The 12,891-nt window shown below is 54.4% G+C and overlaps 1 protein-coding gene across 4 annotated transcripts in view; it reads left to right on the top strand.

Moving 5' to 3' along the window:
• Positions 1-3,612: 3,612 nt before the first annotated feature.
• KDM4B (lysine demethylase 4B) overlaps positions 3,613-12,891 on the top strand; it is a 121,588-nt gene continuing 112,309 nt past the window's right edge. For 3 of the 4 annotated variants that reach the window (XM_072947906.1, XM_072947910.1, XM_072947904.1), the window contains exon 1: positions 3,613-3,736. The gene's annotated coding sequence lies outside the window, so the exon portion shown is untranslated. The remainder of the gene's footprint in view (positions 3,737-12,891) is intronic. The other variant, XM_072947909.1, reaches the window with a different exon arrangement.

Below are 12,891 nucleotides of genomic sequence, written 5' to 3'. Positions count from 1 at the left end.
AGAAAAAGCCAAAACAAATAATCCTGTCCCCCAGAGGAGCAACATTTTCAGGCTTTATTTGTACATGTGTGTTGATACTGCAGTATTCAACCTCAGAACAACACTGTGATAGAGGTTTTATTTATTTTTATTTATAGTGTATAATCAGTTTATAGTGTGTCAATTTCTGGTATGTAGTATCATGTTTCAGTCATACACATACATATATTCCTTTTCACATTTGTTTTCATTATAGGTTACTACAAGATACTTAATATAGTTCCTTGTGCTGTACAGTAGATTTTTGTTGTTTATTTTATATACAGTAGTTAGTATATCTGCAAAGTTCAAACTCCCAATTTATCCCTTCCCACCCTGGTAACCGTAAGTTTGTTTTGTATATGAGTCTTTCTATCTTGTAAGTAAGTTCCTTTGTGTCTTTTTAGATTAAACATCTAAGTGATATCATATGGTATCTTTTTTTCTCGTTCTGGCTTCACTTAGAATGACGATCTCCAGGCCCATCCATGTTGCAGCAAATGCCATTATTTTATTCTTTTTTTTCTGGCTGAGTAATATATATCTCACAACTTCTTTACTGTGATAGAGTTTTGACTCACAGCCATTTGCAGTTGAGAAACTGAGGCATTAGACACACTCAGTGGCTTAACTTGAGGACATGCCAAAGCCAGGGTAAATCTACATTTATGTACACTTTTCCATATGTTTATTTCATATGCAAATTTAAAGAACATTAGGATAGTGGTGTCTTTACTGTCCTGGGCCTGTTTTTCTTCATTTATGGGGTAGTTGCTTTGTCTACCATCTTGGTAAACAACCACCTGAGCTGTGGGCCGGTATACGCATATTTACATGTCTGTGCTCATAAAAGTGAATATATTGCACTTGTGTATCTAGCCATATATGCTTGGCGTGAGATGGAGTATTAGAATTCTTCTCCCAAATATATTTCTAAAAATTTTATTTTTAGGGACTTTTCCCTCCCTCACTCTCTTATGCATCAGACTAGCCCATCAGCGGGAGCTGGAGGGAGGTTTTTGTCAAGCAGGGGATGTTTCTCAGCTCCACACCTTGCCCATCCTGGGAAGGTAAAGGCCAGTTAGAAATGAGCCGGCCTTGGGTCATCTGAAGGCCAGTGCCAGAGGTCCTCCTGGCCTTATTTAGGGAGAGATGCCGGTGATTCCCAGCCCCAGCCCTTTGTGAAGTCTGCACCTGTCTGCAGAGACTTGAAAACCAGGACGATTAAGGGAGTTTTTCCCAAGAGAATTTGTCCATTTAAAAGTTCTGAGAATGTGTCCTTCCTGCTTTGCATAGGACACCTTTTAATTAAATGACAGTGATTATAATTTTTCTCTCTTTTTTTCCCCCTCTTTTTAAAATTTTCATTTTCTTATTTTGGTGGGGGGAGGTAATCAGGTTGATTGATTGATTTTTAATGGAGGTACTGGGGACTGAACCCTGGACCTCTTCTGTGTGTGCTAGGCACACACTGTACCAGGCCCTCCCCCTAGTTTTGTTTTCTGACATTTTATTATGAAGACTTTCAAACAGAAACGTTGAAAGAACTGTATGGTGAACCCTTATATATCCTTACCGTCTGGATTCTACAATTGTTAAGTTTCTTAAAGCCAGCATTTAAAAAAGTCCCCCACTAAGCAAACTTGGAAAGCTGACAACCTATTTAGGTCCCCCAGTTAAAAAAAAATTTTCCCCCCATAGTCTGTGAAATCCAAATACCTGGAATTCACTGTTTTACAGGGTAAACTAGGGAGTAGGAAAAAAAGGCTCGGGGTGGGAAGATCCTTCATGATTGCACTCCTAACGCTGCATTCCTGCTCCCAGATTACATTTCTGTCTTTCCCACTGGTCAGGGAGTTCCTTGGGAGCAGATGCTGTTTCCTATTTTTTAAGTCAAATTTTAATTGCACGAGGACTATCTGAATATGGCCCATGAGGATGTAAAACAGCCTAGAACAAATTCAAGTCTTTACCAACTACCCTTTTTACCAACGTGGATCTCTCCCCCATCACCTCAGAGATTTAGCTTTCTCCGTTTGGGGATTGCCACAGGTGCGAGCTCTTAGAAACCACACCACATCCGGTGCTGTGTGTTCGGTTCCATAACATATTCAGAATTCTGGAGCATTCTGGAGTTCTCCACGTGACTTGTAGAGGATCATTCCATAACAGTACATGTAGATCCACCTCCTTTGTAATTGCTACATAGTTAAAAGTATTCTAGAGTATCCCGCTGCTACAAGCTACTAATCTAATCTATCCATGGATATTTAGAGCTAAACATTGGACACAATTGTGTACAGCAGCTCCGGAGACTTTCTCCTGCAGGTAACCTCCAGGAACAGCAGATGTACAGTGTAGATACACTTACCACGTCGTTAGAAAACGTCCAATGGCCCGATTTACACACTTGCCCTCGAATTGGGTGTGTGCCCACCCTACTGCCTGAAGTGCAGTGTGGCGGGCAATTAATAATCTTTTTGTTGATAATGGTAAACCTTAATTAAATGCTCACTTGGCGAAGTCACAGGGGCAAACGCTTTATGGACCTCCTCCCACTTGATTCCTGCAAACTTCCCAGGAGAGGGGCAGACAATGAGGGGTTGTATCATCGTCAAATCCACTTCACGGGGAAACTGAGGCCCAGCGAGGTTACTTTCCTGGAGGCCAACCACAGTGAGGCGTGTGGGCCCAGCTGAGCTTCGAACCTATGTCAGGAGGCACCAACTCCTCGCCTCCCTTACGTTTTACGGAACTCGGAGGTCACCTAACTTTATCCGAAAGACTTTATGCCTTTGCAAAGTTTTGTCGATTGTGATGGAAATGAACTTGGTTTTTTTGGGGGGGGAGGCAGGGATGCTTGCTGCTTGATTTTAATTTCTTTTTATTTTTTAACATTTTTTATTGATTTATAATCATTTTACAATGTTGTGTCAAATTCCAGTGTGCTTGATTTTAATTTCTTCAGTTCTCAGTCCTCCTCCTTTGCAAATTAAGTTTTGTTGGAAACCTATTTCCTAACACTGGACTTCGCAAATTGGAGAACGCTGCGCCCCAATTCCGGCTCTGGGTCTCGAACTCCTTCTTCGCTCCTCCCCGGCGCGATGCTGAAGTTGTGCTGGGTCTCACGTACTCAGAAGCCGCCTGATAACCGGGGCGGGGCCCGGGCCGTGATTGGCATCCGCCCCAGCCAGTCCGCTCCTGGGGCTGACCCCGTGAGCCAATAGTCTCTTGCCCCCTTGCGGTCGTTGGGCGGTCCCCGAGGCGCCCTTGTCAATCCGAGACCCAGCGCCGTCGGGTTGGTGGAGGACTCTTGGCTGGCGTGCTTAGCCTGCAATGAGAACTGAGCCGGTCACCAGGCACGTGGGTGGGCACCGGCGTGTCCCGGCCCGCCGGCCAATGGCGAAGCGAGGCCGTCCCCTGCGCCCGCCCAATCGAGGAGCGCGGGGGGCGGGCCGTGAGGTGTTGATGGGGCCGGCGGAGGGGAGGGGCGGAGCTGTCAGCGGCAGCCAATGGGTGCACGGGCGTGGGCTCGGGGGCCAATGGCAGCCGGGGCGGAGCTGGCGCGCAGCCTTATAAGCCCCGCCCGGGGCGCTCGCGGAGGGCTCGGCCGCCAGCGACCGAGCGGGGCCCGGCCCGAGCGGGGCCTCGGGGTGCGACGCCGAGGGCGGGGGAGCGCGCGCCGCTGCTTCGGACCGGGCCGCGCGCGCCGCCTCAGGTGAGCCCGCGGGGAGACGGCTGCCGCGTCCGAGCGCGGGCCCCGCCGCCGCCGCCGCCGCCGCCGCCGCCCCCGCGCCGCGCCCGGGGCTTCGGGCGGCGGGCGCCCGGGACTCGAGGCCCAGGCCTCTGGCGCGGCCTGCTCGGGCCGCGGCCGCAGCGCTTTGTCCCGGCCAGCGAGGCGGTTGGGGGCGTTAACCGCCCGGCCCCGGGCTCCCGCCGGGCCTCGGGCGGGGGCGGCGCGGCCGGACAATGGCGGGGCCGGGGGCGGGAGGCGGGGGCGGCCTGCCCGGGCCAGGGGCGCGCGGGGGCTGGGTCGGGGCGTCCCCGCCGGCTCCGCACAAAAGATGACAGCGTGGGTGGCCCGGCCCGGCTGGCCCTGCCTGGCGGGGCCCTCCTCTTCTACTGTTCATAACAATCCTAATAATTAAAAAAAATAATAGAGAGAGATCCCAGGCCCTGGATGAAACCCGCCTGCATTTTCGGCCCTTTGGGCACCGGTGGGGTTAACGGGGCGCTTCCCAGTGGTGTCTCCCGAAATGCCCGTCATTGCATCCCCCCTGCTCCAGTCAACCTGCCTGGCCATCTCGGCTTCCAAACTCTCCCCCAATTTCCCTGAGTCCCCCTAGAATAATCACGCAGTCTGGATTTTTTATTTTAAAAAATGTATCCAGTTGCTTGCACATCGCAGCCTCCAGACGTGTACCCCCGTACCTTCCCCTCCATCCGATCGCCATCTCGAAACTCCCCTTCTCTGTAGAAATAAATCGTGGAGTTGCTCCCGCAGAGCCCCCTGGGACTGTCCCATCGGACCTTGTAGGAGCTGGGGGACAGATTCATTCTGAAAGGGACCTGCCCCAGATCTATAAGGGCCTGGGTCTCCACCCAGTGGGCGCAATGACACCAGGTGGAAGGGGTTGCAGGTCCACTGGGCCACGGTGGAGGGTTTTACAGGGGATTTTTTTCCCCCTGGGGGCGAGGGAGACCTGGACTGCACCTTAGTGTGTCCCATCTGTTTGGTTGGAGGAGGATGGTTTTGTTTTAATAATTCAGGTGCACCTGGGGAACTGTTTCCTGAGTTATGAAACTAGTGAGAAGGTGGTTCTGTTCAGTGGAGCCCAACGATCCCGTAATATGCAGACTGCCTTTTTCCATGTGTTTCTGTTAGTGGTAGTTACTCCGCCAGCTCCTTTGAGTCCCAGTGGGTGCTGGCACTGTCTTAGGGTCTGAGGATAACTGCCCCACCCCTCTTCCTCCACAGCCATTTGTGTGGCTGTCCCATGGCTGGAGAAAGCCCCTAAAATGGGCTCATTACATGATTCCTGTGGGCTTTCCTTGCTGCCGTGCAAGGGCTGATGATTCCCTTAATTCTCAAATAATAGCTGCCTTATGAGGCATTGGGGTTTGTCAACTCACCGGTCAGCCTTTTCTCGCCACTCTTGCAAAAGCAGTGGGCAGCCCCTGTCATCTTTGCCGTTTGCTTTTTGAAACCCCGAAGGACTGAGCGTAGAAAGTCTGAAGTCAACTTGTGATTATCTGGGTGGAGGGTTTCTGAAACTCGCTGGCCCTCTTTCCGTGTTTCTGATTGGATGCTTGGCAAATCTCGGTGCTCCCCATTTGTGCCGGGGGCACCGCCACGGTCAGATTGCCCTGCCCTGAGGGAGGTCACCACTGGGAGCAGAGCGGAGGTGCAGTTGCATAAATGCCCCCAGGTTTTGCAGTGATTCTAGCAGATACCGGGTCACGCGCCGCATATGCATGTGTGCATGTGCACGTGTGCCCGTGTGTGCCCGTGTGTGTGTGTGTGTGTGTGTGTGTGTGGTTTTTGAGAGGAAATGTATGCAGGTCTTAGTAGCAATTGATCTTACATTTTCTAATCCTTGGCACTTTGGGGAGTGGGCTACTAAGGAGATGTTAAATACTAGAGCTTAAATGTATGATCGGTCATGCACGACCCCGCCCCGCCTTTGTTGTATTTTTCTGTCTTCTAGAAGAGACCCTTCCCCTGTCCCTTTGGGGCACTGGGGCCCTCCATGCCCCCTCCCACCCTGGCCGTTCAGCTATACTTGACCCCTTATTTCTCCGCCTCCTCTGCGGGTTTCTGGCCCCTGCTCTCCTGTGCCCCGCCTCTTCCCCTGCGGGCTGGTGCCTCAGCCCTGGGGAGCCCATCTGTTCCTTGGTTCCATCTGACACTCACCTGGCCTGGGAACGTGGGGTTTTGAGCCCTGGGGCATGTTGTGGGGAGTCCCTAACTTCAGGGGGCTTTGGGTCTAGTGGGGGAAGGGGAGAGACGGATGTCCCGAGGTGTGGGCACGGTGGTGAGGAGCCCACAGCCCTCGGGGGCCCAGCTCAGGGAGTGGGCAGGACTGGCTGAGAGTGGTGACCAAGGCGTGGGCAGACTCAGCTCTCTTCCTGGGATCTGGAAGTCTGGTGGCCAGGTTCAGGGCTGTGTGACCTTGGGCCAGTCACTTGCTGAAGAGCAAAGCCAAGGAAGGGGGGTGGTGTCACTAAACCTTCCCAAGCCTGCTGGGCAGCGGTGGGGGGGAGAAGAGAAAATGAAATGCTGGCAGACTACACAACTGCCAGGGCCCTGCAGAGCCGTGAGGTCAGGAGCCAGCCTCTCAATCAGCAGTGGCGTGGCAGCGGGACTCCTGGCTGTGCTCCAAAGACCTGCCCCCGGGCTTCTTGATTGGGCCTCCCTGCCCTGGCTCTTACCCTTGCCCCTCCCTGGTGCCTCCGCTTCTGGCTGAGGACACTGGACGGCAGAGGAGGGGGCTGCATCTGACCCTGGATTTCATTCTGACCAGTGTTCTTGGCGGTGGCCCTGGACTCCTGTCCTCTCCGTTCCCCACAGTCTGAAAGGCCTGGGTTCAAATACCTTGTCTGGGGCAGGTCCCTTCATGATTCTGGGCCTCCCTTTCTTGTCTGTAAAATGGGTATAATAAGAGCCACCCTCGGTCATTGAGGGGATCAAAGGGGATGGAAGTCACTGAAGTGCTTCAGGTGGCGCCAGGGTGGCCTGCTCCCAGGGCTGACTTGTTCCTGCTGGGAAGCTGCCTGCCTCTGGCCGGGCCCCTCCCGGCTCTGTCCCCTCCACATTCAGGGCTGGGTCTTTCTCTAGGGGTGGCTGTCCCAGGCAGGTTAGGGTATTGAGCAGCATCCCTGGCCCCACCCCCTTGATGCCAGGAGCATCTCCCCCAGCTGTGACAATTGTAGTGTCCCCAGTCATCGCCCACTATCCCCTGAGGTGTGACGGTTGCCCCCAGGTGACACTCTCTTACTTCACCTTTATCCCCACAGCAGCCTGATATTTGGCCATGACCCTGATCCACCTCAAGTTCTGGGTTCCTTTGTCCCCTTCCTCCCCGCCCCCGCATTGAAAAGGGAGGGGCTCGCATTTGCAGACTGTGTCGGGCCTGACTGTCCAGGTCCTTCTGACTCTCCCTGTCCCCTGGAGGAGAGGGGCTTGCCTGCAGACACACTCACTAAAGGCCGGCCAGGCGTGGGGTCTTCCCCAGCCCCCGCAGGGTCCCCATCCAGGCTTTGACACCTTCCTGGGATCTGAAAGTGTGGTGGGCAGGTGTGGGGCCATGTGACCTTGGCCTGTCAGTTGGCTTTAAGAATCCTCTTCAAGTCGACTCCGAGGTGACTCATTCCTGGGATCTTCACCTCCTCCAGAACAATGATGTCCCCTTCACGCGACTGCTAATATGCTAGCTGCCCCGCGTTTACATAGTAAAGTCAGTTTACAGTCTTAAGCAAGTTTTGTACCATCTCAAGACTAAGGCCTGAGCAGATCCATGACTCGGTTTTGTGGCTGGCTGGATGGTTTCTGAGTTCAGTCCCTCCTTTGACTTGGCCTGTGCTCAGAGCAGCTCGTTGCTTTGATAAGGTGTACTGGCTAGTCTGTCACTTTTCACTCCTGCTCCCTAAGGGGCTTTTAAAAAAACGGTTTTCCTTTGCTCATGACCTTCCAGTGGCTTCCCAGTATCCTTGGGAAAAGTTGCAGACCCTTCCCGTGGCCTGGGCCTCCCTGTTTTGTCCTCTGAGGCACTCTCCCCTCCCCCTGCCCTACCTCTCCCTTCTTCTGTTCCTGCTCCTTTCAGTTGAAACCATTTTACCTGCCTACTCATCCCCATCTCAGGGCCTTTGCACATGCTGTTCTCTCTGCCAGAATGCCTTCAGGTTCCCTACCCAGTTGTCTGCTTGTCATTCAGGTCTTGGCTCAGAGAGGCCATCCCTGAACATGTTGCTAAATTCACCCTTCCATCCACTCTCTCTACCCACCTTGCCTTTTCTTCTGCGTTCTTCAGTACCAGAAATGTATATTAATCTGTTTATGTATTTTTTGTCTGTCTCATCCACTAGGGCAGAAGCTTTTCCTATAAAGGCTTTAGAGAGGAACTGTTTTTGGCTTCGCACGCCAGAGGGTCTCTGTCCCAGCCACTCTGCTCTGCTGTTGTAATACAGAAGTACAGAAACAAACGAGTGTGCCTGTGTTCCGATAAAACTTTATTTATGGGCGCAGAAATGTAAATTTCACAAACTGATGAACTATCTTCCTTCTTTTGATTTTTTTTTCCCCACGCAACCATTACAAATCGTCAAAACCATTTTGAGCTTGTGGGACATACAAAAACAGGTGGCCGGCTGAATTTGACCTGTGGGCCATAGTTTGGGGACACCCACCCTGGGGTACAAGGTCCCCACTGTGGGAATGACGCCTGTGTTGGTTGATGCGTGTATCCCAGCACCTGGGGCAGTTCTGCACCCAGTGGTTGTTCACTAAGCATTCACGTGGTGAATGAATAAACTTTCATCTTTCCTACCTGAAAGCATGTAGAATCATACTCTTTATTTTAAAAAACAGGTCTTGGGTTGTTTTGAGGAAATTTCAAGTGCAGGGAATAGAAGAAAATGTTATGATCCCATCCACCAAAACAGTCTGAAAACTGAGAAGAAAAAAGTCAGGGTCAACAGGGGCAGATGCTTCATGGTTGGCGATGCCCAACCTTTCGTGACTCCCTCTTTGTGTCACACCCCGCCAGGCATCAGGAGATTGGGAAGGAGTGTTCTGGGGCCAAAGAGTCTGTTTTGACCCAGCAGAAGCTGAGGTTTCAAAGGAAGACACTATTTCCTAATCGTTGTGTTTTGTAAGCATCCACCCCATCCTCTTTACCAATACCAGAGCCCCTCAGGAGGGACTGCGTCACCCTGGGAGGAGCTTTCTGCATTCACCCAGCCGCTGGCCTGCACGGGAACCTCATGACAGGGTGGCTTCCGTGGGTGTGAGAGTCGAGCTTGCAGGGCGAGTGGACTGTGGGACGGCCTGTGTGGCGTTGGGGATGCTGCCGGCAGCCTGTCCTTGGCCTTGCTTCCCCGATGTGACTTCTGGGAGGGGAGACTGATGAGTGGTTTCCGAGTCCAGCAGATCTTTAGCGTCTTAGGTTTGGGTCTGTCCCAGGAACGTTCTGACTTGTCAGGGAAGCATCCTGTTAATTTATGGTCCTGCCTGCTCCGGCTGATTGAAGTAAACAATCTGGAGAGTGTTACTCAGAGCTTCGTGGCTTTCCAAAGTGACTGTCCTTTTTCTTTCTTTCTTTCTTTTTGGTATGTTCCTGTCTTTCTTTGCCTCTCATCTCTCCCTTCCTTCTTCCTTCCTTCCCCATTTTTCGTTTCTCATCCCACCTCCGTGGCTTCTGTGGGCTTGAGGGCACTGATGATAAGTTTGCATTGCCGCCTTTGCCCCATGGGCGGCCCAGGGCTCTGGCAGTGGTCGTTGGAGCCATGAAGAGCTCTGGACCTCGAGTGTTTGTTCAGCGGACAAATAATAAGACTCAGAAGGTGAAGCCCCAAGAGCCGTCGCACCCTAGTGGGTCCCTGGGTGCAGAGTAGAACCGTAGCTAATGTCAGTTTGACCCCAGGTGCCGGCACTAGAGATCACGGTTCCTTTTCTCAGACAAGTCTGCCCGGCCAGCCATGAAGAGGTGACCTGGGGGTGGGCTCGCAGGACATGTCCCAGACCCACTTCTGTCCCATGTTTGTGGTGGGACCCAAGCAATGGCACCTTCTGGGCAGATCGGGCAGAGGTGGGCTGGCTTTGGTGGTTTTGTGGCTGCTTGCCCCGGTCTTGGGGAAGAGACCACGGAGAGAGATGATTTGTGGAAGATGAGTTGGCAGTGGATTGAGAATTGCGCTTTGTGCACGGATCCTGGAGGCCTCCTTTGAGCTGGAGCCAGCCCTGAGGCCACCAGCAGGTGCAGTGACAGCCGGCAGCAGGGCCATGCCGGGGGTCCCCTGGACCACAAGTCAGGTGGAGAGGGGGCTGCGTGCTCAGCTGGAGTGCGGGACCCCGGCTGGGTGGCCGGACTGGCTGCTCTTCCCTGCTCTCTCCTTGAAAACCCCATCCGTTGGAAAGGTTGGCCTGCGCGGGTGGGCTCCCTGTCTCGGGTCGGGAATTGCATGGATCTGATTCTCTTGGTCACGAGTCTGGAGAGAGCGTCTCCATCTCACAGGCGAGTGAAGCCCCTGGGATTTAAAGTCCCGATTTACAGCTTCATTCCAGCTCCTTCCTGCAAGGAAGAGGAGGGAGTCAGTGGAGAAAGCGCATTCTCTGACACCCTTTTGGGAAAGAAGGCGCCTGGTTTCTCTGCCTCTGGGGCGCAGAGTGTGGAAGCCATAGGGTGGTCCTGGCTGCCTGGGCCTGGCCGAGCCGAGCCTGTTCTGACCTGGAGGCTAAGGGGCAGAGTCCTCATCGGCAGGTGGGCACGGTCAGCTCCAGGCTGACCAGGGTAGGGAACGTGGGCAGAGTGGCCTCTGCGGATGCCCAAGCTGTGCCAGCCTGAGGCGAAGATACAAAATCGAAAACCAAGGCAGGCTTTCATGAGGCTCTTAGCCTGGTAGTCAGTGGCTTGTAGTCGCCGCTGGGCCTGGCTTTACAGCCCTGGTCTGTCGAGCATGTCTGCTGTTACCCAGCTGGGAATGATGGTCACTATGCAGCCTGGGTGTGTGTGGCCAGGCGCTCAGGGGTCTAGGGAGCCACGTCTCCTGCCCGCGGGGCTCATGGGCCACGGTGGAGCACGGAGCAGGGCTCCTGAGAGCAGCAGGGACGGCAGAGGCCGGGGGAGCAGAACCACCGAGACAGAGGCAAACCCAGCTTATGTGTGTCCAGGGCTGGGCAGTGCTTGCTGGCTCAGGTGGTGGCCAGAAGGCGACAGAACTGTTGTCACGGGTGAGGTGAGCAGCAGGCAGAGGAAGGAGGATATTTAGGGGACACTCGGAGCCCTGGCCTGGGAGACCCACCCGGAGGAGGCAAGGGAAGCCAGGGGAAGCCCCCACCTGTGTCTTGGGCATCTTTGGGCACCTTCCCCCTGCCACACCTGGCTCCGAGGGGTTAAGGGGAGGGGGCAGCAACTCTGCCCTCGAGGAGCGTAGCGTCTGGTCAGCAAGGAAAGACCGGACTTGCTGAAGTTGCGGGGGAGCCACGGGCAGCTGCCTAGTGATTGGCTGTGGTCAGACCCCGGGTTTCTTAGGGCAGCCCCTCTTAGAACACTCTGTCCTGCCTTTTAAGAGTATATTTTTAATTGAAATATTTACACCATAAAATTTATCCTTTTCAAGGGGACAATTCAGTGGTTTTTAGAACATTTACCGAGTCATGCAACTAGCACCTCTGAAAATTCCAGAACATTTCCATCACCCCAAAAGGAGGCCCCATAACGTGTTAAACAGTCACTCCCCATCCCCTCGCCTCCTCGGCAACCATGAGTCCACTCTCTGTCTCTGTGGGTTTGCCTGTTTTGGACGTTTTGCAGGATGGAGTCACACACTGTGTGGCCTTCTGTGTCTGGCTTCCCTCACTGAGCACCGTGCTCTCAGGGTCCATCCCTGAGGTAGCGAGTGTCAGCACACCGCTCCTCTTCGTGGCTGACTCACAGCCCCATGTGTGGATGGACATGTTGTGTGCCCACTTCCTGCTGTGGGCTCCTAGTAGTCTCCTCCTTTTCCTGCCCCTTCTCTTCCCAGGCTGTCTCAGAGTTCCAGAACTCCAGGGCTGCGGCGTGCAGAATGCTCACCCAGCTGGCCCCCGTGGCAGAGGTAGCACAAAAACCCTTTTTGGGGCTACGTCTTGAGGGCTGGGGGTGGAGGGGTCAGAGTCAGGGATGATCAGCCTGTCGGGCGCACTGCCCTGGCTCAGCTGCAGGAGGTGCTCAGGCTGCCCTTTAGGTGCGCAGGTTCTGGACGCCAGCGTTCAGTGGTGAGCCTCCCCTCTCCTCTCTCTTCCCCCAGCTGGAGCTGGGCAGGGTCCACGCCGGGTAGGCGGTGCAGGCCCAGCCTCGCCTAGCGGGTCCCTTGCGGGACCTTCCTGTGCAGGCTCGGGGCTTGTGCGCGACCGCTCCATGGAGCAGCGTGGCCCCGGCCCTGCCACTCTGGCTCGTCTGTTTCCATGTGTTCTCCTCCTGGGGGGCAGACTGGGGCCTCCTTGCCCCAGAGTCCACCACGGCCTGGGCCAAAAGGGGTGTCCTGGTTCCTGCCTGCCTCCCTAATGGGCTGGGCCTGGCCCATCCCGAGCAGGCTCCCGAGAGCTTCACGTGGATTGGGATTAGAGCACACGTGCCCCCTTTTCCAAGACCCCCCCGCCCTGCGTGTCCGGCTGGCAGGTTTGAACATGAGCTGCCTCTTGGGCCACTTCCCTTCATAGGTCTGCCTGGCCCCAGCCCCGATAGTGTTGTGGGTTGTGTCTTAGAAGGCAGCCATGTAGTTCCCCAGACCCCGTGAAGCCCACCAGCCACTGAGCAGAGTCCCGCAGGTACGCTGTGGGTCCTGCCCAAGTACCCCTACCCCCTCAGTGGATAAAGAGGTGCTCCCTTGCCCACCAGGGGAGGTGCCATCACCACGGCGCTGTCCGGGGACGGTGAACGGGTGGGTGGGGGGTGGCTTCGTAGCAGCGCACAGCTTAGCCGTGCTGCTGGTGTCTTCCTTGTGGGGACAGTGACATATGTAAGAGACTTGCTGTCCCTCCTGGCAGAAGATATGGGAGACCCGGGGGGTCCCAAGTGCCAGGGAGAGGTCTGTGGGAGACACATGTGGACACTAATGAAATGTCACCTGGTGAGACGTCGGGTTCTGTTCAGCGCCCCATGCTGGGCACCAAAA

This window comes from Vicugna pacos, chromosome 22 (assembly GCF_048564905.1).
Source record: "Vicugna pacos chromosome 22, VicPac4, whole genome shotgun sequence".
Classification (NCBI taxonomy): Eukaryota; Metazoa; Chordata; class Mammalia; order Artiodactyla; family Camelidae; genus Vicugna; species Vicugna pacos.
The sequence above is the reverse complement of the archived record's forward strand: the minus strand, read 5'-3'. Positions and strand labels throughout refer to the sequence as shown.